Genomic DNA, 27,599 nt, shown 5'->3' on the forward strand with positions numbered 1-27,599 from the left:
AAAAAAAAAATTTAAAAAAAAAGAAGTTCCAGAACCTGAACTCTGCATTAAAATGAAAGAGGATTTGAAAGGCTGAAAAAAGAGGAAAAGGGAGGTGGGGATGGAAAAGAGGAAAAGGAAAGGTCTGTGTACGTATTTCAACATAATGGATCATCTTCTCTGTGAACTTTATTTAGCTAAATTTGAGCCAATCCATTTTTAAAAAGACAATTGTGGGGTTGCCTTGGTGGCTCAGTTGGTTGAGTGCCTGACTCTTGATTTTGGTTCAGGTCATGATCTCATGGTTCATTGAGTTTGAGCCCACATTGGGCTCTGCACTGACAGCTCGGAGCCTGCTTGGGATTGTCCATCTCCTTCTCTCTGCCCCTACCCTGGTCATGCTCTCTCTCACTCACAAACAAAAAAATATTTTAAAAGTAAAATAAATAAAAAGGCAGTTGTGTATAGTGACCCTTATGCTTCTTTAACATGCATCCTTTTATTGCAAACTTAGAAACAATTATCAATTGAATGTATATGCCACACTGTGTATTACATTTGAAATTATAACATCCAAATTGATTTGGGAAAGAGACATGTTGTCATATGATAAAAGAAATTGTCATTAGACATAATGAATTCACATAATTTACTTTTGCCATTTCAACATTCATTTTTCTACCTTTGAGAACAAAAGAGGCATATTAATCTACTGGAGAATTGATGTATTGTTAAGTAAACCTTTCCAGTTGTTTATCTGCTTTCAAAGTTTTGATTAAGGGCCATCAGTGAAAATGAAATTTCATTTTATCCTTTCAGTGTTTCCTTTGCCCTTGCCTCTAACAGTCCTGTAATGGGTCCCGCCTCTCGTTTTTTTCAATTATGTCCATAATGCTAATGCCTTTAAGCATCAAATGTCCTGTGAATCTTTTCTGACCCACCTCTTCAGGCAATCATTACAACTTTCAGCTTCTATTACTGTACTCCATTTGTTAGAGCTGATCATACTTGACCATCAGCTGTAAGGTATCACCTGATTCTATCTGCCTTTCAGGCACTAGCATTCATGCCTGACCACTGTTCCTTTTGTGCACAGCATATAATCTGATCAATCAGCATTACAGTGCCTGAGATCATGATACTGTACCTATTCTTTCTCTCAACTCTACAGTAATGTATTCCTGGGATTGTCTCTGCTATCATCATCAGTTATTTTAATTGATTTTATCTATGTGAAGTAAATTCTTCCAAATATTTTTAAGAAAAATGACATGTATCAATAAAAGATTAAGTGATAATTTTGATATAAAGTATTCATTAAAAGCAAGATAGGGGCGCCCGAGTTGTTCAGCCGGTTAAGTGTTCTGACTCTCAATTTAGGCTCAGATCATGATCTCACAGCTTCGTGAGTTGGAGCCCCACATTGGGCTCTGTGCTGACAGCACAGAGCCTGCTTGGGATTCTCTCTCTCTCCTTCTATCTCTGCCACTCCCCTGCTCACACTGCCTCTATCTCTCTCAAAATAAATAAACTTAAAAAATTTTTAAATAATAAGTAAAAAATAAATTTTAAAAAAGCAAGATAATTTCTTCTTTTCAAGTAAGTAATTTAAAAAAGTATAGATTGAAGACACAATTTAATTATTATTTTTTATATTTTCGAGAAAGAGAGAGAGAGAGAGAGAGACAGACAGGCAGAGACGAGGGAGACTGAGGATCCAAAGCAGGCTCTGTGCTTATAGTATCGAGCCTGATGCAGGCTGGAACTCGTGAACTGTGAGACCATGACCTGAGCTGAAGTTGGCCGCACAAACAACTGAGCCGAAGTTGGCCGCACAAACAACTGAGCCACCCAGGCACCCCGAGTGAATTTTAAAAGAGTGAATTATCTGTAAGTGAGGAATACATAATTCCAATTTCTGAGGTTAGGAACAGGGCTTATATTTTACAGAAATTTTAAGTGATATGTAACATTCTGAGATGTCTCAAGCTTCTTTGAATGTTATTTTTTGGTGTCTGCTTTTCTTGGTCTTCTCTCCAGTTATTGCTTCCCTGACTACTTTGTCCCTTCTTGGACCCATTCCTACCATGGTCCACTAGGCTTCTAATGAAAAGTTCTTCACCATAAGCTATGGGTTTGTTTACCAGTCAGTCTCCCCTGTAAGCATTCAGGCATCTACTCTTCCTGAAGCTTCTCCCAAAATAAAGACTATTTACTGGTGAAATGCATTCTTATATCCCTGCATATCTTCGTGTCTAATTGTGTCATTCAGGAAGACCATCATCAACACTTTCAATGGGCTGATTTCCTCAGTGTAAAAACAAAGCCATGGTATATCCCTTATTTCTTACAAATATGAATTTCCCAATGAGAAGTGGAGCATGAATTTGTCTAAAATAAAACTATGATGAAATTATGGAGAGTGTAATGCTCATGGCATTGCTCAAGCAATTTTAATGTCCTGTTAAAAGGGATGCAGTTCTATCACAGTATGTCCTGTGAGAAGCCGCTCCTATCTTCAATGTACGTGGCTGCCGTCATATCTCAAACGTGTATAATTCCCACAGGGTTTTCTTAATGACTAGATTTGTAATTAGGTCCTGTGTTTTATCAAAAGTAAAAATAAGTCATCCTAGATGGAATGCATTGAAAGAAAAAAAAAATCAGGCTAAAGTGTAGTGCCAGTAGTAGGGTAGGGGGGGACTGGCAACCATCCAACTTCAGACTTTTGGTTCTTTGGCAACACACCACAAATTTTATTTCTATTCCTGTATGTGTGTGTTTTTTCTTGCACTTTGATAATAACATAAACTTCCCTACCATAAGGTACTGTATTCAGATTGGTTGATGGATTGAGTTTTTTCTTTTTCTTTTCATATAAATGTTTCCTTTAAGGCATTTGCTTTGAATTCAGTGCAGATTTAATACCATTTATTTCCATGGATTAATATTTATATCTTTTTTAATAGGAGGTGATAAGACATTAAAAGGGTACCTGGAGGGACATCTGAGTGATTCAGTTGGTAAAGCATCTGACTCTTGATTTCAGCTCAGGTCAAGGGCTCATGAGTTCAAGCCCTGCATCAGGCTTGCACTCACAGCATTTGCATGGAACCTTCTTGGGGTTCTTTCTCTCTCCCCATCTCTCTTTGCCCCTCCCCCCATGTTCTCTCTCTCCCTCTCTCTCAAAATAAATAAATAAACCTAAAAAAAAGAAAATTATTAGGAAAAATTACTTTAAAAAAGGGGTACCTGGTGGGTGCCTGGGTGGCTCAGTCGCTTAGGCATCTGACTTTAGTTCAGGTCATGGTCTCAAGGTTGGTGAGCTCGAGCCCCACATCAGGCTCTGTGCTGACAGCTTGAAGCCTGGAGCCTGCTTTGGATTCTGCTTCTCTTTCTCTCTCTGCCCCTCCCCCATTCACACTCTGTCTCTCTCTCCCTCAAAATAAACATTACTTTTTTTTTTAATTTTAAAAAAGGGGTACATAGAAAAGAACTAGAAATTTTGTCTTTTGAGGAATGTTCAGGTCATCTAAGAATGGATTTATAAGCAATAATAGCAGCAACTAATACAGTGCTTACTTTCTGCCAGCATCCTCTAAACACTTTACATATACTAACTAATTTAACCCTCAAAATAGAACTTTGTGAAAGAAATACTCTTTCTTTTAAGTGCATTTTCCAAGGTTCCAAGTAGGAAATGAGGGAGCCAGGGTGAAGGAATATTTCTACAAATGATAGTTTCCTAGGATCTTGAACAAAATTGTGTGATACTAAAATGTGGATTCTTCATTTCTTTTTTATTAAATGTACTAAAATACTCTACAGAGGAACTAAATAAGGGGTGATCTTGTGTGAAAGCAATTTGACCAAGAAAGGTCTATAGAAACTAGAATGAACTTACAAAGTGGTTATCTGACAAAATTCACATTGACAAGACCATGTTGGAAATAAGAATTCTAAATGACCCTTGAATAACTTAGTTTACACATATTTTCTTGTGCACTCATACAAAGGGTATATATAGCTCTCTAGAGTTCTGAACACATCGAAGTATATAATTTCAGACTTTCAGTATCAATCAGCAGACTACCCAGGCAGTAGTTACTCCTGTTTAAGTGTTGTACCTTGCGCTTGTAACTCACGTAACTGGTATTGTCAAATATTTATCTAATTGTGGAATCACAAAACTATGATGAATATAAACTGTATTTAAAAGATAGTTCTACAGTGGCTCAGTCAGTTAAGTCCCTGCCTCTTGATTTCGGGTCAGGTCATGATCTCACAATTCGTGGGATGGAGCCCCACATCAGGCTCTGCGCTGATAGTGCAAAGCCTGCTTGGGATTCTCTCTCTTTCCCTCCTTCTCTGCCCCTCACCCCCCAAAAATATTTTAAAAACTACAAGATAGTGCTAAAAAACAAAACAAAACAAAACAAACAAAAAATGATAGTGCTTTACCCCCACCTTATTTTGCCCTTGCTCTGATTATTTCTCTTCATAGTATTTTCAAAGACATTGAAGACCTTTTAACTGGTAATATTTTAATCCCTACATTGGGTTTACAAAAAACTCAGAGGCAAATTGTGATCCTCAGCTAAGGCTATGTAATAGTTGTATAGCTTATATGTTTGTATAAGTCATGAATATTTTTGAAGTATTATTTACATACAATAAAATCCATCCATTTTAGCTATATATTTTAGTTATTTTGATGACTGTATAAAGTTGTGGAAAAACCACTACAGTCAAAATGCTAAGTATTTTTATCTCCCCATAGAGTTCTTCTTGCTTTTCTGTAGTTAATCCCCCTGCTCTACTCCAGCAATCACTGGCAATCACTGATTTGATTTCTATCATTGGTTTGCTTTTCAATGATGTCATAAAAATGGAATCATACAACCAGTAGCCTTTTATGTCTGGCTACTTTCATTTAAGATGGCGCTTTTGAGATTCATCCGTGTTATTGCATGCATATGTAGTTTGTCCCATTTTGTTTCTGAGATGAATTGTATTGTATATTACAAATAGTTAGTTAACTAGGATAAGTTTTGAAAACAGATAATCCAGAACAGATAGCCCAGAATAAAGACGCTACTAGGAGAGGCACCGGGGGAAGAAACAAAAATGACAATAAAGTCTAAAGATATTATATTGGGGACAGCTTTTATCCTTTCAAAATTGTATTTTGGCAAAACCCTCACTTTGAATACTGATTGGATGTGGTCCTTTTGTTTTAGAAATATTTTGGAGAAAGAAGCAAAATAACAATAGGTAAATAGGAGAATTTTCAGCTATTGGCCTTTGTTCTAAATTTGAGCATAGCAATAATTATTTTAAGAATTAAAATGGAATGTGTTCTGGAACTGATTAAGCATGTAATATTATGACTTCTTGATTTTTCTCTTAATTTAGCTTTCTTTTCTTGTTTAGTGCCCATAACAGTGCCAAACTTTCGACTGATTATTTTTTTTCAACGTTTATTTATTTTCAAAGAGAGAGAGAGTATGTGCGGGGAAGAGGAGCAAAAGAAGAGAGAAAGAGAATCTTCACACTGAGTGTGGAGCCGGATGGAGGGGCTCAATCTCATGACGGGGAGATCATGACCTAAGCTGAAATCAAGAGTCCAACCCTTGACAGAGCCACCCATATACCGCATTGATTAATTTGAAGTACTAGAAAGAGGAGTGCCAGGGTGGCTCAGTTAGTTGAGAGTCTGACTTCAGTTTAGGTCAGAATCTCACGGTTTGTGAGTTCAAGCTGTCAGCACAGAGCCCACTTAGGATCCTTGGTACCCCCCTCCCCTCACTGCCCTTCACCCACTGTTTCTCTCTCTCTTCTCCCTGTCTCAAAAAATAAATACACATTTAAGGTAATAGACATGTGTGGTTTTTTTATTTAAAAAATAATTACATAACTTATTTTCCTACAATTTCCTACATATACCCTGCATATTTTACAAAGTAAGACTAGTACACGAAGACATACAAAAACAATTTTAAAAAGAAATTATGAAAAATAAAATAAAATAAAACAAAATGAAATCAAATCAAATGAAATTCTGTGTGAGATTATTAGCATCCTGAAAGGACTCTTTTCAAATGTATTCATAAACACACTTTCTTGACATTTAAAGCTGATAATAAGCCCCATTCCTATAAACTTGCACAAAATACTACTAATGGTGCAATGTGTCAGTACTTTTTCCTGGCTTTACATTTGTTTGCCTTATGATAATATGTTCACGTGGTAGTACTTTCATTTTCTGACTCTTCCAGCTAATCTCCAAGTATTTAATTGCTAATATTCCTCTTCCCAACCTAATACACACATAAACCCTTAGATTAAAAATATATATTTTTTTATTTAAAAAAATTTAACGTTTATTCATTTTTGAGAGACAGAGACAGAGTGTGAGTGGGGGAGGGGTTAGAGAGAGAGGGAGACACAGAATCCCAAGCAGGCTTCAGGCTCTGAGCTGTCAGCACAGGGCCCGACGCAGGGCTTGAACCCATGAACTGTTAGATCATGACCTGAACCGAAGTCAGACACTTAACCAACTGAGCCACCCAGACGCCCTAAAAAGAATAATAATAAAAATAAAATTAATGTTTATTTATTTTTGAGAGAGAGAGAGTATGAATGAGGGAGGGGTAGAGAGCCAGGGAGACACAGAATCTGAAGCAGGCTCCAGGCTCTGAGCTGTCAGCACACAGCCCGACACAGGGTTCAAACCCACCAACTGTGAGATCATGACCTGACCTAACTTGGACACTTAACTGATTGAGCCACCCAGGTGCCCCAAACCCTTATTTTAACTATAAGTTGGGTGACATATCTAAGCACACTTTTCCCCCAGATCAAACTTTCAAAGTCATAAACTGAAGTAAAAATTTCAAAACAAAGCACCATGTAAAGTAATTCAAATTTTAAAAAAGGAGAAAAGCAAGAAAACAAAAACTAGTCTTTGAAGAATGGAGATCATTTAACAGTGGAAGTCCACAGAAGAGAGACTAGGGAATTGAAAGTATCTCCGAAAATAGTCAAAGCTATTTTTGGTTAAACATACCTTCTGTTGAAGAAACAAAAACTGACCTATACTGTAATAAGATGCTTTTGGAGTTTATATCAGGAAAAGGGGAAATACTTGAATTCTAGAAAAGGGTTTTTATGATGCTTTGGGGGTCCAGTTCCGTGAACCTCTTGAGAAATAAGCTGGATGTCTCGCTTCTTAAGAAGGTTTAGGCTCTTATCCTTCCTGAACTCGTAAGTGTAGACTTACAGATCCCTAGTGTACCATTTTGCTCTTGTAATTCTGAAATCCTCATTAACATTGCTTTCAGGCTAAGCTTATTTGTCTGCTGGGATTCCTAGAAAGGGATAGCTCCCAGTTAAGTGAGCTATTCTTTCTCAAACATGTGTTGTCCTGATCTGACAGCAAGGTTAGGATTTGGAAGTTGGTGATGAATAAAGAACATCAGGCTCAATATTTCATGTTGTCTTATGTAATAACTCTTACCCAGTTTGAGAGCACATATCATTTGAATAGTACAGAAAACATTTTGCCCTAAGCAGTATTACTTTCTTCCTATTGAAACCATTAAGTTGTTGGTCTGTGCCTATAAGGCTTTATATCATTTTATGGGGAGTATTGTTTATATGACAAACTTTTTTAATTTTAATTTTTTTTCTAAATTGTGACCCTTCCAACAGCTTGGTTTTATCTCAGTAATTTGATACTATACAGAATAAAGAATAAATTTCTTTTGCATTAAGTTGCCAGGTTGTGGTAATTTGTTACAGCAGCCATAAGAAACTAACACAGGGTGTTTACACAGTAACCTCACAGACAATTACATGAGCTGTATTTTCCCAATGAGACATTCTAGAAATATCCAATTCTTTTTCAAGTACATATCTGCCTATTCAAAAATAAAAACAAAAGCTGACTTAACAACCTAAGGGTCATCATTACTTGATATTTTTTATAAAGCCTATCTTTAATAAGAAATTGCCTTTCTTCTCAAATTCACAAAAATTGCTTCAGTTATAATGAAATATGTATTACAGACCTCACCTAGGGTAGATAATGGTTTAAGTTGTTTTGTGAATCTTAACCTAGTATTTTGTTACCCACTAAATAATTCATAATAACAATAACTGGTTAGCTAACCACCACTATAAGCACTGTGGACACTCAGTTTAGTGCATCTTGGTTGAATGGCATTTTGATATTTATTTCTATCAGAAATATCTGTTTTTCAAAGTAAACATTTTCTTCCTCTCTCTTCCATGCTCTCTTTTGCTTCCAGACTTTTGTTCATGCTGTTGTTCCTTGAACTCAGAAGACTCCCCCTTACATTTCTTTATTTACTCATTCCTGAAATCTCAGTATATTTTCCTTATCGATAAGAAAATTTTCTGATTCCCCACTGATCTAAGGAGATACTCCTGCTATTTATTCTTATAGTGCCCTAAATTCCACCTCTTCTTAAAAAGAAATATATATATATATATATAATAGCAGCTGTCTCTTTTATATATTTTATACATACCTCAATTATAAATAAAAATATATAATTATACATGATAATATATTATATATTAATAACAATTACCTATTTTATATATACTTCTATATAAAATATATAATCATATATAATATAATTAATACTGTATATAGTATAATATATGATATAATAATACTTCTATTTCTCTAACCCAATGAATCTGGGTTGGATTTATGACTTGGTTTAACTTATAAAATTCTACAGAGATTATAGTCATAAGCCTTTAAAGGTATTACAACATCCACTCTTGACTCTTTTTACACTGAAACCCCCATGTGAAAAAAACAGGGTTAGCTTCCTTGAGAGGTAAATACTCATGAAGAGAGAACACATCAGTACAAACTCCACACATGTTTGAATGAGATCTGGTAAGACCATCCAGCTGTCTTCTACCAGCAGATCATTGCAGCAGCCTGAACGACCTCAGGCAAGACCATTTTAAATTGTGAACAACAAAGTGAATAAATACAGTTAGTCTGTTAGAAGAGTCTAAGTTGTTAGGTTGTATATTTGGCAGCAATAGATGACCAACAGAGTTGTTATATTTACAGTGCCTGTCACAATTTCCTCACATATAGTAGTATAAACTTTAATCCACCTGCTGTTTACTTATGATGAACTTTCTGTCTTCATTCTTTAAATAAGCATACCCTCCAATACAAAGAGGCTTGCACCTATAGAGATATATGCTTTCCAAAATCAGCTGTATTATTCTCAAGATTCTAAATGACAGTTTTGCTTGTGAGAATATATGACTTTTTCTAAATACTATATAAAATTTTAAAAAATTGTGTGCAAGAAACTAATTATTTATAAGAAAACTAATGAATGACTTGGAAAGTAAAAAAAAAAAAAGGTTAATATTTTAAGGATGCTCTAAGTTAGGTGTAGGCATGACAACTATAAAGGATTAGGAGAAGATCACCAAAAATTTGAAGGATTCCACATTCAGATTACATTACAAGTAATTTATCACTCCTCATTAAACTGGAACTCTTTGGGGTGCCTGGATGGCTCAGTCGTTTGGGCGTCTGACTTCAGCTCAGGTCATCATCTCACAGTTTGTGAGTTTGAGCCCCACATAGGGCTTTGTCTCACAGCTCAGAGCCTGGAGCCTGCTTCAGATTCTGTCTCCCTCTCTCTCTGTCCCTCCTCTGCTCACACTCTGTCTCTCTCTTTCAAAAATAAATAAACATTAAAAAAAATTAAACTGGAACTCTTACAAAGATATATTATGGTTGGTGTTTATGCAAAGACAACTCAAAAACCTCATTCAAAAATAAGTTTTGGCTGTACATCAAAAGATTCTGAAGTGAATGTAGACATATAGACTCTGAAATTAAATGGAATGTTTAAGATGTGCTTGTATCATGATTTTATGAGTTTTATTTTAATAAACATTTCCAATTAACCAACTGAATACAATCTCAATCATGTCAGCTAAGATATTTGACTTAATACATATTCATAAAGTTAATGGATATAAGCAGAATCAAGAAGAGAAGGTTTCGTAGCTTTCCTGTTGGGACAAACTACATAAATGAATTTTAGTTGAAAGTTCCATAGGATTCCCAAATAATGGTAAATAATACTGGAAAATGTGGATATATGAGATGAGAAGAAACAGAGTAGTGAAGATATTTGGAGATGTATTGGAGCTCTATTATAGAGATCTCTCAAAGTCAGACTAAGGAGTTTAATATTGATTCACTATAAAAGAAAGCCTTTGCTTAGGATTTTTTTGTTTTTTGTTTTTTTTTTAAGACGAGAATTATGGAACCACATTTTAGGAAGATAATTTTTGCCATATTGTAAATCATACATAGGAGAGCCAGGAAAGATCAGTTGGAAGACTTATGCCATAATACAAGTGAGAGATGAAATCCCAGGGTCACCTACAATACCAGTTCATGAAGATGCAGAAGAATGGTCCATGAAAATGGAGGAATATCTTTCTAAAGCAGAGGACTTCTTCTCTCCCTCGTCCTATCCCATTACACACAAAGCACAGGAAGGAGAGGAGCTTCAGTATTGGAGGGAAGTGTAACAGCTTCCTTTGCTGGGTCTTTTGGAAAAATAATTTTAGTGACTGTGAAGAATTTGGTGCTCACTACAGGTTAAAACTGGAGGGGATTTGAGGAATCAAGCCCTAGGCCCTTAATTTACTTTTTGTGGGAAGTCTCTGTGCAAATATCTACTTTATGGTATATTAGAAGCTCCCGTTAGAATACAAAATCAAGATCCTAAAGATGTCTAAGCAGTGATTAGAGAATTAAGTAAGTAATATCGGTGAAATCTAAACCCTTGATAAATGGCATAAAACCCAAAAGCTGTGTAATACTGCTGGACTGAAAGAACTGACTCATCCATTCAATAATGGAATGCATATATGTATTTCACCCAGGGTACTGTGCTGCATACTATTGGAGAGACCAAGATGTAGAAAAACACACCATTTTCTGCCATGAAAGAGAGATTTACAAATATGACAATCAAATTAAGAACAATTTTAAAATGAACACCTATGAATCACTAACAGAAAGTTATATAAATTGAATCAAACATATTAGTATGTTACTTGCATTGGTCACTAGAAAAGCATAATATATTTTATTTCCTGTATGGGATGAGGGCTATCATTGCTGTTAGGAACATTAATAATGGAGATTCTTGAATACAGCAAGAAGTCAGTGGGGTTTTCTAATTATGGAGTTATTTAACATGGATGCCAGTAGCTGAGAATTTTCTTGAGTAATGGTCTTCCTTAGATATTAAAATAATCTGAAAAGTCAATTGTCTGTATCCTACGACAATAGGCTGGGTATTGTCATACACACAAATGATTTGCACACTTGAAGATACCATTTTGAGTAGTGTATTTAATGTTCCACACTTCAGTGATTCCCGATAGTGCGTTTTTATAGCATTTAGTGATTTTATTTTTTCTACCAATGTTATTTATGAACCAAAAACCTATTTTGGCAAGGCTAGTCATTTTAGAAACCTCACTGGAAATGGCTCAGTGTAAATTTTGTTTAGGCGAGGATTTGTAAAAGATGATAAATGCAATGTAATATAATAACCTCATCCTTTCATCTATCATATTGTTAAATCAAATTGCAAGTGTTGCATTAATGTGATAAAATGCTTTCTGCTTACTTTTTCTTTTAGTCAGTTAAGAACTGAAATCCAATGAGAAAATTGGACCTGAGTAAACAAGATTGCAAAATGTTTAATCTATAGACCAATAAATTAAAAGCAAAAAGATTGATCATATATCTTTGAGGTCTCAAATTATGCAGAGAATCCTAAGGCTACCTTGCATGTAGGTCAATTGCAGAAAAATAATTGACTTTTGGGCTGAATTTAGTTATGCTGAACTTTTCTGATTATCTGGATTGTACTGAAAAGTTGGTTTAAGTTTGGATGCCTCACTCCCATATCCCTGTCACTAACAAGGGCTATTCTTTACTTGAACATAACTGTCTCCTACCATTGTGCGTGTTCTCATATACAAATGATATGGTTATCACTACCTCAAAATCCTGAGTCATTAGTTTGCAGACATAGTGTTCAAAAGTTGACAAATAAAAGGATCTGGTAGTAATTCCGATGGAAATTCTCACCCTTTTATACAGACACCATTTTAATAAACACTTGCCCCCCCCGCCACACACACACACACAGTGAACAGACATAGCAGGATTTATTACCCACTTTTGCATCTATTCTGATAAAATGTCAGATGCTTCACAGGAAATGAGTTAGGTCATAACCCACATATGTAGATTCCACGAGGAAAACAAGGAAAGGAAGCTCCCAGGTACACAGTGAATTCCTGTGAAAACATTAATTAGAATCTGCAATGCAGATATGAAAAGATGACAACTGGCATTTTTAAAGCATGAGTTTTAGTCAAATTCGATTGTGTTCTAACTGTTGTCTTGAACATATTAGCTATCTAACCTTAGGCGGGTTATCAGATTGCCCTGAGGTGTTTGTAAAACTCAAATAGAACCATTCCATAAAGTTTCTATGAGAATTAACTGAGATAATTAATAAATATATATGAAATGCCTTGCATACGGCTTACCACAAAGGAGGGAATTTGTGAAATGCCAGTTCTCTTTCTCTGTCTCTTTTCCTTCAGAAGAAGTCACAATACTCCTTAAAACATAAAGTAAATTTCCTATTGTAAGGGAAGATTATGCATTATTCCAAACTGGAAAATATCGTCAAAATTATTGCTTCACACATTCACTGGCTTTTCTTTTTAATTTTAGTCTGAATTATATGCTGACAGTTGGAAAACCATTCTCTGTGTTCTTTTATTAAACACAGTAAATTGTAGTAAATCGGAGTTCAGAAACAAGTAGTAGGATCTCATATAGAAAACATATTTATTTATTTATTTATTTATTTATTTATTTATTTATTTAAAAAAAATTAATGTTTATTCATTTTTGAGAGACAGAGAGAGACAGAGTGCATGCAGGATGGGGGGCAGAGAAAGGGGGAGACACAGAATCCAAAGCAGGCTCCAGGTTCTGAGCTGTCAACACAGAACCCGACGCAGGACTCAAACCGACCAACCCCGAGATCATGATCCAAGCCGAAGTCGGGCACCCAACTGACTGAGCCACCCAGGCACCCCAGAAAACATTTTTTTAATTATGTAAAGATTAACAATAAAAACATCTTCAATGCTGTTCTGGTAATGGTGTTACAATAAAAGCTAGTAGAATTTTTTTTTTTTTTAATATATATGTTTTTACCACTTTCAATCTATTTCTAAAAATATGTCTCCTTATCTCAGGAAACATGCTCTCTGCTTTTATATACAATCTTTTAATTTTAATTTTGTTTTAATGTTTATTTTTGAGAGAGACAGAGCATGAGCAGGGGAGAGGAAGAAAGAGAAAGACACAAAATCTAAGCAGGCTTCAAGCTCGGAACTGTCAGCACAGAGCCAGATGCAGGGCTTGAACTCACGAACCATGAGATCATGACCTGAGCCCAAGTCGGACACAACCAACTGAGCCACCCAGGCACCCCTTTAATATACTCTCTTGAATGAGTCCACCAATTTCACAATGGCGCTGTGGTTATAGATGTTTATTATATGCACTTTAAGTTTTCCTGCCTTTCAGGGTGATACATAAAGAGGAATGAAAAGAGCTATATCAAATTGGAAAGTATCTGCTCTATGTCAGGTAGGATGCTACGAGTCTCCTGTGCATTCTTTTATGTGATCCTCAGAAAACCTCCCATTTATCACTTTGACTGAAGAGAAATTCCTGGCCTTGCCCCTATACATTAGTCCTTTTAAAAGCCAGGGTAAGAAAAGTGAAAACAGCAAGGAGAATGGGAAAGAAACTGGGGGAAAGGATGGGCATAATTCTACCATATAACCCAGTGCTTTTTATTTGCATACAGAGTTACTATCAATGTTTAGCAAACATTTCCCAAAACGTACACTGTGCTCCATGAGCTGACGAGGGGCTAGGAATTCACACTAGATGCATCCTAATTCTCATCTTGAAGTTCTAGTGTCTAGGTGAGTGCATTCTAAGGTTTCTTTTTCATTGAAACCAGCAAATCCTCTCCTTATTAAAAGGTTTTGGAATCATTCTTATCCTACCTTATGAGTCATTCCTTAAATAGTAGAATAATATCTTTAGTTGTAAGGGAGATTCCAAAGTAACGTACACATGAACGTCACACATTAAAGTGTGAATGAAAAATATTTGAAGATACTCAGAATTATTTCATGTGAGTTAAAAGTAATTATATTTCTTTATGAAACCCTCAGTGGGAGCACAATTATAATAGTTATCTCCCCTTTGCTGTTTACAATATCAATCTGTTAATATGATCATGCATTTCATTGTTGGCTTACTAGTTTATTTATAGTAAAATGAGACTTTAATTTTTTTTTCTCTGACAATTTTTCCCTAAAAAAAATAAATAACCTCACAAAGGTTTTGTGTGTCCTCTCTTTGTCTGCTTACTCTTTCAGTTTTCATCTCTCCCGTTTTCCTTTTGTCTTTTCATACTGGCCCTAGATACGGCTGACTCTGAGTCCTTGAGGAAAGGCATAGAAACAAATGAATAAACTAAAAAGCTGCAACAGCACTTTTTTTTGGCCCATATTCGCTCTCTCTTTCAAATAATTCCTAATGCAGGTTTAGTAATTTTATCATAAACACTTCATAGAAGGATATATTTTTAAAACGTTAAGAGTTTCCTCAGTCACTCACCAGTTTGAACCTTCAGAGGTATGCAATTCTCTTTTCCTTTTTATTTTTCACTCAAATACTTCAGGTGCACAAAAGATCATAAATATGAATTGATCATAATCCCAGTTCATGAACTGTTATCATCATTCTGCCCATGGAAGATAATTCTTGTTATTCTTGTGGTTTTTCACCCCCTTTCCTCATTCCCTTATTCTTCCCTTATCCTCAACCCCAATCCTTATAGGTACTCACGCTAATGTATAAAGTGATGTTCACAAACTGAGAATTTACTGTGTGCTAGGATCTGACCTGAGAAGTTGTCATAGTTAAAACCTATAACAATCCCAACAGTCAATTATTATTATTATTATTATTACCATTATTATTTCCGTTTTCCATTTAGAATGGACACAAAGAGATTAAGACACCAATATATTAAGAAGCTTGCCCAACCTCAAAAGCCAGTCTATGAAAAATATAGTATATGAATGCAAGGAGTTTGGTTGAGAACCTGTGTTTTCAACCAATTATATTGTATTATCTAGCTGCTGTCTTCATACTTCACAGTATCATAGGCCTGGGAATGGACTTTCCTGAAGTATTGCCAAATTGTTTCTAGGATAGCTGTACCAATTTACAGTCCTGTTTGCACTGCATGAGTCCCCACAACATCTATACCATACCCAGAATTTAATATTTTTCTACTTTCATTTTTAGCCAGACTTATGTGTATAAAGTAGAAACTGATAGTTTAAATTTGCATTTATCTACTTTCTGGTGTGTTTGAATATCTCTTCAAAATATATATTTGTCACTTTGTTTTCCCCTTCTGTGAATTTTCCATTAATATTATTAAGTATATAAATAGATATAAAACACTTAGAGGCATTACTGATAAATAGTAAGGTCTTAGCATCTGTTGTTGTATTGTCATTGCTAATTAACATAGCTTCTATTTCATTTCCTAGATTTTCCAGAGGATTTGAAAGAGTCACCAATCCCCTTAAATTGTAAACATTCCAGATATATTCTCCCATATCTTTAACTTATCCATTTATATTTTTCTTTTATTATAAGTGTTTTTATTTTTTAAATTGTTTTATGTATTACTTTCAGAGAGAGAGAGGAAGAGAGAGAGGGAGAGAGAGAAAGAGAGAGAGAGAGAACACAAGTGGGGTGGGGGGCAGAGAGAGAGGGAGAGAAAGAGAATCTCAAGCAGGCTCTATGCTATTAGTGCAGGGCCTGATATGGGGCTTGAACTCGCTGAAATCAAGAGTTGGATGCTTAACTGGCTGATCCACCCAAGCGCCTCTTCTTTTAAAATTTTCTAGGATACTTTTGATTAAGAAATCTATAATTTTGACTCAGTAAATACATTTTTTCTTTTGTAGTATTTAAGAAAGTTTTCCTACCTCAGGGTTTCAATAATATTGTCTTATTTTCCGTTATCATTGTAAGTTTCCCTTTCACATTTTGACATTTTATCCTTTCGAAGTTAAATTAGAATATAGCCTGAATTTTTTTTTACTATGTAATGGAACTCTTTATTAAACAGCTCATCTTTTGCATATATACATTGTATGTTTATAGGGCATCAATTATGTTATTCTATTTGACAGTAACTACAAGAGTATAATTCTATATTAATTACTATGGCTGTAATATGCTTTAGTATCTGGAAAGATTAGTTTTCCCTGCTTATGCTTTTTATTTCATAACTTTTGTACAAGATCTTCTTTTAATTTTAATTGAATAATGTTTGTGAATCTTCCTAAAGTTTTAGAGTGTATTAAATTTATAAATAGATTTAAGGAGAACTGAGGTCTTTACAATGTCAAATCTTTTCATATATGAATATACAATTTCTCCATATTTGGTGAGTTATTTTTATGTTATTTAATGGAGTTTTAAACTTCCATGTATGCAGTTCATATTCTCTATTAGGCTAATTCCCTAAAAAAGATTTCCCATTGTTTCACTTGGTATTATAAATGGTGCTTTATATTTTTTGCTTGTTAATTGCTCATGTAAATAATGATAGTACATTAAACAACCTTCTTTAGTCGGATGTCCTTCTATAATACCTCCTATAACAATAAGGTGGACATCTTGAATTGCCTATATAAATAATCATATAAGTTAATAAATGTTACCATTTTGTCTCTTAGTTCCCAAATTATTTGATATTTTCCCCCCTTGACTTACACTGCATTATCTAGGACCTTGAATTCTGTGCTAAACAAAAGTGATGATAGAGGACAATCCTTTGGTTGTTATTGATCTTAGAAAGACTATTTCTAAAACGTATTCATTGAATATGGTATCTACTTAGCTTTTCAGCAATAATCTTTATCAAGTTACAGAAGTTTAATGCTGACCTAGATTTTTAATTTTCTTTTTAATCCTGAATATACTTCAATTTAATAGAATCCTTTTTTTTATGCACAAATGAAATGATGGTGTAATTTGTATCCTTTGACTCAGGAATGCAAATATTTACATTTATAGGTAACCTAAGTTTGGGTTATGCTTGCATTCCTGGGATAAAACATACATCACTATAATATAATTCTTAAAATACATTGTAGTCAAGTGAGTCATTCTTCCATTTAGATTTTAAATATCTCAGTTCATAAATAAAATTGGTTGATGATTTATTTCTGTCTTTTTCTAATTTTGGTGTCAATTTTATAATACCATCATTTAAAGAATGAGTGTTTTTTTTTTTTCTCTCTTCTAAACTTCTGGAACAATTTAAAGTATTACTTTAAAGAGTTTGTTCATATTTACCAGTAAAAGCACCCAGCCAGAAATGTATCCATTTTATCTAGAAATTCATATTTATTTGAGCTAGTGTGGCTCAAGCAGACTGGCTAAGGGGAAAGGGTGGTAAGAAAAGAAGTCAGAGAGGAAAGAGAGATAATATGGCAGATAATGTTGACTTTTTAAAAATGATAATTACTTTTTAGCTTAAAGTATATACTTTTTTCTTCCTGACTTATTGTTTCTTTTACCAGTATGTACATCCATCCTTGTGTCTTAAGTCGGCCTTTTGCCTTAATTTTCTGTTTACCTAAAATAAAATAGATTCCATTTGGTGTGTATATATATAATATAGAAATATATAAAATAAATTTATATATAAATTATAAATTATACATATAATTTATTATATGTGTTATTTATATATATATATATATATATTATTTTCAAATATTCTATAGCCTTTATTTAACCTAAATGCATGGTATAAACAATGTATTGGTAAATCAAGATTTGGTTTTTAAAGCTAATTGTAAAGTCTTTATCTTCTAATTAGTGAACTTAGTCTATTAATATTTATTTGAATTACTATCATGTGTTATTTTTTGATACTCCTTATTTTCTATATTTACCATGCTTTTTCTTTTCTTTTTACCACTCTTATTTTTAAAATTTGATTTTGCCAGCTTGAGCTAAAATGTGTGCTTATTTTTCCAATCACTGTCTCAATCTGATTAGCAGTAATATCTTCTAGTTGTCTCTCTGTTCACTGCAGAGGAGTGTAGGCTCCTCAGACTGCCTGTGTTGAACCCTAACCCTGTGACTCTGGCCATGTTAATCAACCTCTCTTGGTGTGTTCAGGATTCTCATTTTACATGTACAATAATAAGAGAAACTATTTTATTGTAATTTAGTGAGGATTAAATAAATACATGTAAAGCATTTTGAAAAGTGTCTCACATGCAGTAAACCCACAATAAATATGTTATTATCATATCTCACACAAAAAATCTTCATATGCTCTTACCTCTCTGTTCAAACCCTTTTCCTCAAAATTCTCCTTTTCCTATGCCATATACATGCACCATGTTGGTGTAATTTGAGATCTTCATTCTGTATTTTAGGGATATACTTTATTGTTAGTCTTGCTCATTTAGACAAGAGCAAACTTAATAACACTTTTACTCCCCTATTTCCCATATCTCATTGCTATGTCTTGGATTTATTGCTCTTGATACTGGTAATATCCTGTAAGAGTTATGTCAAAAGATCTCTTTTGTGTACTTCTTGTAAGAATTTTATAACACAGCACATCTATGTTTTGGCCCCAAATTTATTTATTTTTTTTTTGGCTAAAAATAACATTTCTAACTCGAAGGTCTTTTCCATCAATGTTGAAAATACTTTACTGTCTTCTTGCATCCATTGCTATTGTTGATATAGATGATGCCTAATTGTTGCCATTTTTAAAAATGATCTTTTACTTGTCAATAGCATTTATAATTTAAAATTTGGTTAGATATTTCAAAATTTAACCACAATTGACCAAGTATGGATTTTTTAAAAATCTCTTTTATTATTTGATAGTCCATGAATGGTTTCCATCATGCGTATACATTTTTTCTTAATTCTAGAAAATTCTTACTCCTTAATTCTGTATTTTCTCATTTTTATTTCTTTCTCTTTTTGGTACTCATAAGATACAGTTATTTACATCTGTACTTCTCTTATCCATATATCTTAGTGGTACTGTACTGGGCCATTTTGCCCTCCAGCAGATATTTGGAAACATCTGAAGATTTTTGGTTGTTGCAAATTGAGTACAGCTGACGTCTTAGTGGGTAGATATCAGAGATGTTGCTAAGTGTCCTGTAATGCAAAAGAAACCCCTCACCACCACAACAGTTATCCATTCCATGTGTAGCATTGACATTGAGAAATCCTAGTATATCTTACCTCTTCATTTAATATTCCTGTCGTTTGATCTACTCTGAGGTCCACAATTTCATCTTCCAATGTAATAGTTTCTTTTTATACTAAATACATTCTACTATCCTGCCCATCTATGAAATCTGTATTTTATCACTACCATTTTTCATATCTAGTTTTCTCTTATCTCCCTGAAGGCATTCATTGTGCCTTTAACATTTTTTCATTTTGTCTTACTAATTTAGGCTCTTCTAGTGTCTATTTTTCTGTATTTTTATTTTTTTTTATTTGACCAAAGTGCTCATACCCCTCAGATACTTCATAATTCTTTCTTGTGTTTCTGTCCTTTATTCCCTGAAGATGATAAGATTCCTGGACCACTTGATTATGGGTGGGGAAGGGTGGAGAGGGACAAAATTCTAGACCCCTAGTTTTCATTCTTCCAAGTGAGTGTAGGGACTTGGGGTTACTCTAGTCTTCCTTTGTGCATATAATCCTTCCTCATGACCCACACCTACTCCAAGATAAATGTTTTGTATTCTTTAGACACATAATCTCTCCATCTAGAAATTCATCTGGTATCCAGACAGTCTTTGCTATAACTTCTCACTAATAGAGTCAAGGGAAGAAATGGGGAAAATACAAGGAGGGAACATTAGGGACTGGTAGCCCCATCATGGCCACAGGATGAGAAATGATCCATTAGGAGAGGGAAGAAAAATGTCACTAGAAACCAGAAATGAGAAATCTCTCCTCCAGTTCAGGTTATAGTCTCCACCTGGCACTAGCCGTTTCCCATGTTGATTTGTACTTTGCCATATCTGGTACCTTAGATATAAGAGAGAGAAGAATATTCTTAAGCATGAAAGGAACCGGATAGTAGATGACAACTCCTTTCAAAATGTTCAACAAAGGGATCTCCTGGCTTGAAATTTATAATTGAGACAGCATTCAAACTTAACCCTCAGTATAATAGGCAGAGCTCATGGAAGGGGAAAAACAAAACAAAACGAAACGAAACGAAATGAAATAGAACAAAACAAAACATGCTCAGCAAGCTCATGCCATAATTTTTAAAAAGTTAGTGATTAAGCCCTGTTAAATCACCTTTAAAGTATATTTCCAGTCACTTACACATTTCCATTCCCATTGACGTTAGCCTAATTTAGGCCACTGTCATTTTTTACATGAAATGTGGGATAGCCTCTTAACTCATTTTTTTTCCCTTTGATCTTGCTGTCCTGTCCACTTTTCCATTTGTTTCCACACAGCCACCAGAGAGAGTTTTCTAATTTGCAAGTTTCATCATAACGCTTTCATTTGTAAAACCATTTAACAGCCTTTCTTTGTACTGAAACAAAAAGCTTATTATCCCAGCATACAATGTCACTTGTTATATAGCCCCTTGGTTTTCTGCCTTTCCTTCCTCTCTTTGCCCTCTTCACCTTTGCCAGTCCAGATTTACTAGGCTTCCTTAATTTGTCATTCTCTCTCTTTCTTCCCTAGACTTTCATTTTTATATCCTCTTCCTTGAACACTTCACTCGTCACCTCCCCTAGTGATTTCTTGCTCATCCTTCAAATCCTAGTTTGAATGCAAAAAGCACTCCATGATGAGACCAAGTATGTTGCTCCCTTTATATTATCTATCACAGTGTGAAACAGCTTTCTATTTCCATTGATTTTTCTCTGTCCCTTTTTAGAGTATAAGATTTGTGAAGGTAAGGACTCAATCTTACTATATTCTAAACACCTAGCACAGTAGCCACAATGTGGGTAAGTTATATGAATGAGCAGAAAAAAGAAGCAGACAGGCAAACTGTGTATAAAAGGCTCCCACCCAATAAACATGCTGGGCTCGCCTATTTGTCTTTATAAGAATGTGCTTCAGTGAATAAATAAGAAAAAAGCGATCCCAAGCAATTTTTGGTAACAACTAGACATTAAATATTTATTTCATATCAAGAGTGTATTATATTAGCTTTTCTATTCACAGCTTATTTATTTTTTTGAATACAGCACTTATATGGTTTTCTCAACTAGAGTTTGTCTTTTGTAGAGATGGTGGTGTGGCTCATAAATGGTTGAGGATCTCTGGAGGCTACTCCTAAAGTAGCTGGCTTCCTAAGCCCCTGTCACCACACAGAGATAATTATTTGTATGATTTATGTGCCTGCAAAGAACCTTTGCTCAAGATAACCTTTTCCAATTACTTTTATTATGTAACTGTCACAGTATCTTGAGATTTGGGATCTTTCTCTGCCTTCATGGATCCTTCTTTCGTTTATTTACAGGTCTGAAAATTGATTTTATTTTTCATATATAGGTCAAAGTGCTGCCTTTTTTCTTCACTTGGTTCTGAACAATTTTATGGACAATCTGAGTGATTTGGGTTTTTAAGGTTTAACTGCCTAGGCTTTTCAGTGTTTTAAATACCTAGGCTGTTACTTTCTTAAACTATGGTTTAGACTTACACCAAATTATCAATAGGAAAATAAAAACTCATTGACGTCTCTTAACCTTCTACTGAGAGAAACTTATATAAAAATAACTACATAAATAAGTGGTGTTTAAATAAAACATTGTATTTACATTGTAATATTTAAAGATTAATACAAAGAATTTTGCTATCTTGAGTAAGAAGTATTTCAAGCAATACAACCATTCATGCTCCTCAGAGGAACAAAGAAAAGAAAATGTCCTTTAGCAAATATTGTTTGCAGCACTGCATTTGAAGGGATACTTGGAACAGTAACAAGCCGTTTGTAGGTTTAACAGATACTGTAACTCCTTTTGCAGCCAAAAGAATAAAAAAGATATTGAAACTTGCTATTAAAAATAACATCTCTGGGGTGCCTGGTTCAGTCGGTTGAGTGTCTGACTTTGGCTTCGGTCAGGATCTCATGGTCCGTGGGTTCGAGCCCTGCATTGGGCTCTGTGCTGACAGCTGAGAGCCCGGAGTCTGCTTCAGTCTGTGTCTCCCTGTCTCTCTACCCCTCCCCCACTCATGCTGTCTCTCTCTCTCTCTCTCTCTCTCTCTCTCTCTCTCTCTCTCTCTTTCTCTCTCTCTCTCTGAAAAATAAATAAACATTAAAAAAAATTTAAAATAACTTATCTTTATGTTTAAGGAGGTTACCTACTGTCGTAATGAACCTATGCCCTGGATGTAAGGGACCACAAGGTGTTTCACTACACTCAAAGATAAAGAAAGCAATGTTACAAAAGCCTACTGCACAACATACTGCCTATCATTAGTAATACTGTTTCATCTACTTAAAAATTTCCTGACATGGTAGATCTTATGTTGTGTTCTTATCACAAATTATCATTATAATCATCACAAAGAAAAAGGGTGGAGAGAAACTTTGGGAGGTGATGGATATGTTTATGGCACACATTGTGGTATTTGTTTCATGAAAGCATATTTATCTCCAAACTCATCAAATTGTATGCATTAAATATGCACACCTTTTTGTTTATAAGTCAATCTTGATAAATTGTTTAAAAAACGATAGGTCATCACTATCTACAATTGGATACCTATTATAGAAAATGATTTGGTATTCTAAATTGTGTTATTTAAGGTAACTGTATTTGACAATAGGTTATGCAATGTCATTTTTCCTTAGGTTTTTAAATTTAGATAAGTTGTTGTTTCTTTTCTGATTTGATATGGACTATATAATAAAAGCTGCCATTCATTGAGAGTGATGGGTAGGCCAGGTGCTTTTTTCAACGTGATTTGTAAATCTTACATTTTCCTTCTGATAATAGTTGCACACAGTTCTACAGAGAAAGGGACTGAAGTTTTGGTAAGGTTAGGTGATCATGTCAGTAGTGGTGAGGCATGGACACTTTGATAATTGTTGTAATGATCCAGCTCCTTCCATCAAGTGGTCATTAACTCTCCTAAACTGAGACAGAAATCAAGTATTTATTGTCAAAAAGAAGTTATATAACCCTTTCACTAACTTAAAGAGCTCTAATCCTCACTACTGTCTGTTATTTTCAAAAACATATTCAATAATATTAAAGATAAGTAATCCCAAGGTAGATACTCTCCCAAGTAATTGGTTACAAACATTCATTTTTGCTGATCTAAACAATTACAAACATTCATTTTTGCTGACGTAAATGATTTTACTGATGATCACCAAGCATGCCTGTATTTAAGAAAAGTTATTACACTGTTTAATTCCTGAATCAAAAGAAAGAGTAAAATAAGTTTAATATAAAAGTTTAGAAGGTAAATCTAGTATTGCATTACTTTTTTATTTCTGTCTTTTGATAATTTATGTGTCATTTGTGATCTTCCTGTCAATGTTATTTAAAATTATCATGGGTGTGGTGCCTGGGTGGCTCAGCAGGTTGAGAGGTCTGCTCTTGATTTCAGCTCAGGTCATGATCTCACCGTTTCTGAGTCCAAGCCTACCCACCCCCCAACCCCCATATCAGCGCTCTCAGTGGAGAACATGCTTGGGATTTCCTCTCTTCCCTCCCCAGCTCGTGTGTGTTCTTTCTCTCCCTCTCAAAACACATTTACAACACAAAAATAATATAAAATAAAATAATCATGAGTGTTATCTGTGTATATGTGCACTTATGATTAGTTGCTTGCACTTCTATTTTTGGACATAAGTAGAATTAAAAACTGTCAGAGAATTCACCTAATTCTTTAAATTCCAAGTCTTTTGTTTGAAAAGAAAGCTAAAAGGAAAAAATACATATATATATCTATATATATATATATATATATATATATATATATATATATATATAGATATATATATATATCTTTTGTTGATGTATTTATTATAACCAAAAGTTCAAATCTTTTTCTGAGTGAAATTTTTTACCTCACCTCTGACACATTAGGAAAATTGCCTTTATTTTGTAAATAATGCCAAACAAAAGCAAATTACTGCTAAGGCATATAGTTCTAAATAGAGGACTTCATTTTCTATGCATACACATATGGCTGGCAGTTATTTTTGTTACTGTTTGGAAAGAATTTTCCCCCAAATTGAGTATGGTAAGTGCTATCAACACTATTATAAGTACCGAGTTGAATACTGACAATCTTAAATTTAACAGTCACAGTTTAACTGCTCATGTGAGACCGCAAGGCTCAGTACATGTTATTATGTGTAATTATCCTGACTCACCTTTCAGTCTAGCGATCTGTGAGAGGCATTTACCTAAAGGATGAGGAGAGAAGGCTACGTGACACAAGTGCAGGTATCTCTGTGAGTCTTTTTTGTTTTCTGTGTATCCTTACGTGTCAGATATCCTCCTCTGAAATACGAAAATGTTTTCTATGGTGAAAAAATACCATTGGGGAAAAAAACTTGAGGCCAGTTTTTATTTGGGAATGTTAAGATAAAGGAAAACATTCCTACATGAATGACAATGTTTGTAAACGTAAGAATGTGCAAAGTTGGAGGCATTATTCTTTAGGAATAGGAATGACTGGTTTTGATACGATCATAAAAGTATATGATAACCTGTGTGGGGCGTCTGACCCTACATCTTACTACCTATGGGCTAGACTAAGCAAGTCATTTACACTTTCCTTAATGCAGTTACTTGCTCTTTAATTAAAAAAAAAATGTCTGTTTTAATAGTGTTTTGTAACTTTAATTTTTGTAATATTTTTTCTAATTTCTTTTCTAAGAATCTCAAAGATGATATTCCTAACAAGATAAAAAAAATACCAGAATATACTAAAGAGTAAGATCCCTCCCTTCACATTAAATTCCCCCCAACACAAATAGATCTAATTATAATAAAATGTTAATATAAAACTGCCATCTGGAATCATATTCTGATGTTATATTCCAAATATAGATGGAAAAATGGCCACACTACATTCTGTAATGTGAATTATTTGTCAGAAAATTATTTTTCAACGAATGGCTTTATATTTACAAGGGAAAAAGGGGACTCTAATGATATTTATGTGACAGTGGTAATTTGACCCTGCTCTCATTTGTCTCATTTAAATTAACAATTTTGTTTATAAGTATGCACAAGTATCTTCTTGGTAAGACACAGAAAGTCCTTGCCAGCTGATAAGGTTTGTCATTGATGCTGTATAAATCTCAGTTTACCTCTTTTCACATACTCACTAGTACTCAACTTTAGATGTTGATTGGCCCAGATTTCACCAGCAGGCCTGTCATTGTAATTAATCATGAGGAAGTAGAATGCTGTTGCATCTCTAGAATACATGCTCTTAGAAAAGGCCCCAACATCTGCCATATCCATTTTTTCTTCCTGTCTCCCAGCTCAGTTCAGCATTAAATGAGGCTGAAGAGGAGAGTCAGCCATGAATAGGCTAACCAGCCCCATCAAAGGTAAACAGAACTAGAAAGGCAAATCCCTCAAAGGCATGATTTGTTGACTCAGAATTATGGATGGTGTAACAAATCATTCAGATAACGAGGTCACTTTCAAATAATCCAATAGGTATGATTTCAACTGCTTATTTGTATACTTGTATATTTATATTAATAACAGTGGTGTGTTAATTTTAATACTCTTTACAAAGATTGAAACACCATCTTATTCTTAAAGTATCTCTGTGAACTACATGGTAATATAAGGCTAGAGTATTTGTCACTTGATGTATTGCCCAAGAAAAATAATAACACCGTGTGTTGTCACACCTAAGTAAAAGGCTCTTCCTGCCCTTTCTACTGTCTGGTGTTCCTGGGTTAGAAAAATATATTGATGGTTAAAGTGCATGGTTAAGAAGCAGGGAAGTACATTTCTCAGGTATAGTTAAAACTCCCTAAGGAGTTAGTCACTTCTGGAGTGAAAGACTTTACATGTTGCTGCTCTTTGTGGCATCTGACCCTGTATTTATTCAACAAATATTTGTGAAGTGCCTACTATGTAGTAGGCACTGAGATATAATGGTACTAGAATGAAATCTAGGAAGTGAACTTGAGGGTACCTGTACTGTATATGTGGAGATGTTCCTAAATTACAGTCCAGTCTTGGTTTCCTGTTTTTGTTTTGTTTTTGTTTTTGGACTCCCGACCCTGAGATCAAACGTGAGCTCAAGAGTCGGATGCTCCACAAACTGAGCCACCCAGGCACCCTCAAACTTAGTATTTTTTAAGTTATTCTTATGAATATTTTCACATCCACAGTTTCTATTAGTGTGATAATATTCTATTGATAAAGGAAACTAAAAAAGGGGGGTGCTTAAAGTAGTAGTATTTGTATTTGGAATAATAAATGTGTGACTCTAGCTATGTTATTGAAAAAAACATGATTTCCATGATTTCCAAAACCTGATTTTAATTATTAAAAATAATTTAGTTGTAGGTGAAATCTTCCAGAGTATCTAAATAGTTTCGCAATAAAATATGCCTACTTAAAGGCATCTCACACTTGCTTTCAGTGACCATTTTGACAAAAGAAGTGGGTGTGAAAAGACCTAATTATACATCTCCCCATGATCCTTGCAATAGCAGCTAGAGATCAGATTCTGGGACCCATCACTGTCACTGTGGAGAGGAATTGTGACCCCTTCTGCCTGCTTATTCTACCTGCTTATGATAAATGCACTAGCACATGTGATGCTCCAAGGATTCTCTATCATTCTTTGGAATTCTCAATACACGAAAGTTTCCTCTAAGTTCTATGTCACATTCGAATGCCAGGTTTGAAAAAGATCTTCCTTGAATTTTGTGATACAAAAGTATCATATTGATAACATTTTCTCTAATCTTTGGACATATTTTTCTATATTTATTTGAATACATTTATTACAGCTGCTCTGAATTCTTTGTCAGCTAAATTCACTCTCTGGATCTACTTGGAACCACTTTCTATTGTGTATCTTCAGTATGGGTCATACCTTCCTATTTTGTTACAGGTCTCCTAATTTTGGACTGAAAGCTGGGCATTACAAATAATACATTTTGGAGATTTCTAGCCTGAAAAATTCTCTGTGGCACCTTTTCCTGGCAAGGCCATGGAGTTTTCTTCTGATATTTCCTGCAGCTATAGCCATGAAGTGTGGACAGTGCCCCAGGTCAGAGAACCACACTATAGATGAGAATTTCCTCTGGATTGTCTCTGCCTAGGACATTTTAACGTAGATTTAA

General features: G+C 34.5%; 1 protein-coding gene across 34 annotated transcripts in view; it reads left to right on the forward strand.

The window, feature by feature from the left end:
* The window catches only part of PTPRD (protein tyrosine phosphatase receptor type D), a 2,222,827-nt gene that overhangs the window by 432,520 nt on the left and 1,762,708 nt on the right, over nt 1-27,599 (forward strand). Inside the window, exon 1 of one of the 34 annotated variants that reach the window (XM_058695356.1) lies at nt 24,686-24,717. The exons of the other annotated variants lie outside the window; for them this stretch is intronic. The gene's annotated coding sequence lies outside the window, so the exon portion shown is untranslated. Of the gene's footprint in view, nt 1-24,685; nt 24,718-27,599 lie in introns of those variants that run through there. 34 annotated transcript variants of the gene reach the window in all.

This window comes from Neofelis nebulosa, chromosome 12 (genome assembly GCF_028018385.1).
Source record: "Neofelis nebulosa isolate mNeoNeb1 chromosome 12, mNeoNeb1.pri, whole genome shotgun sequence".
Taxonomy (NCBI): Eukaryota; Metazoa; Chordata; class Mammalia; order Carnivora; family Felidae; genus Neofelis; species Neofelis nebulosa.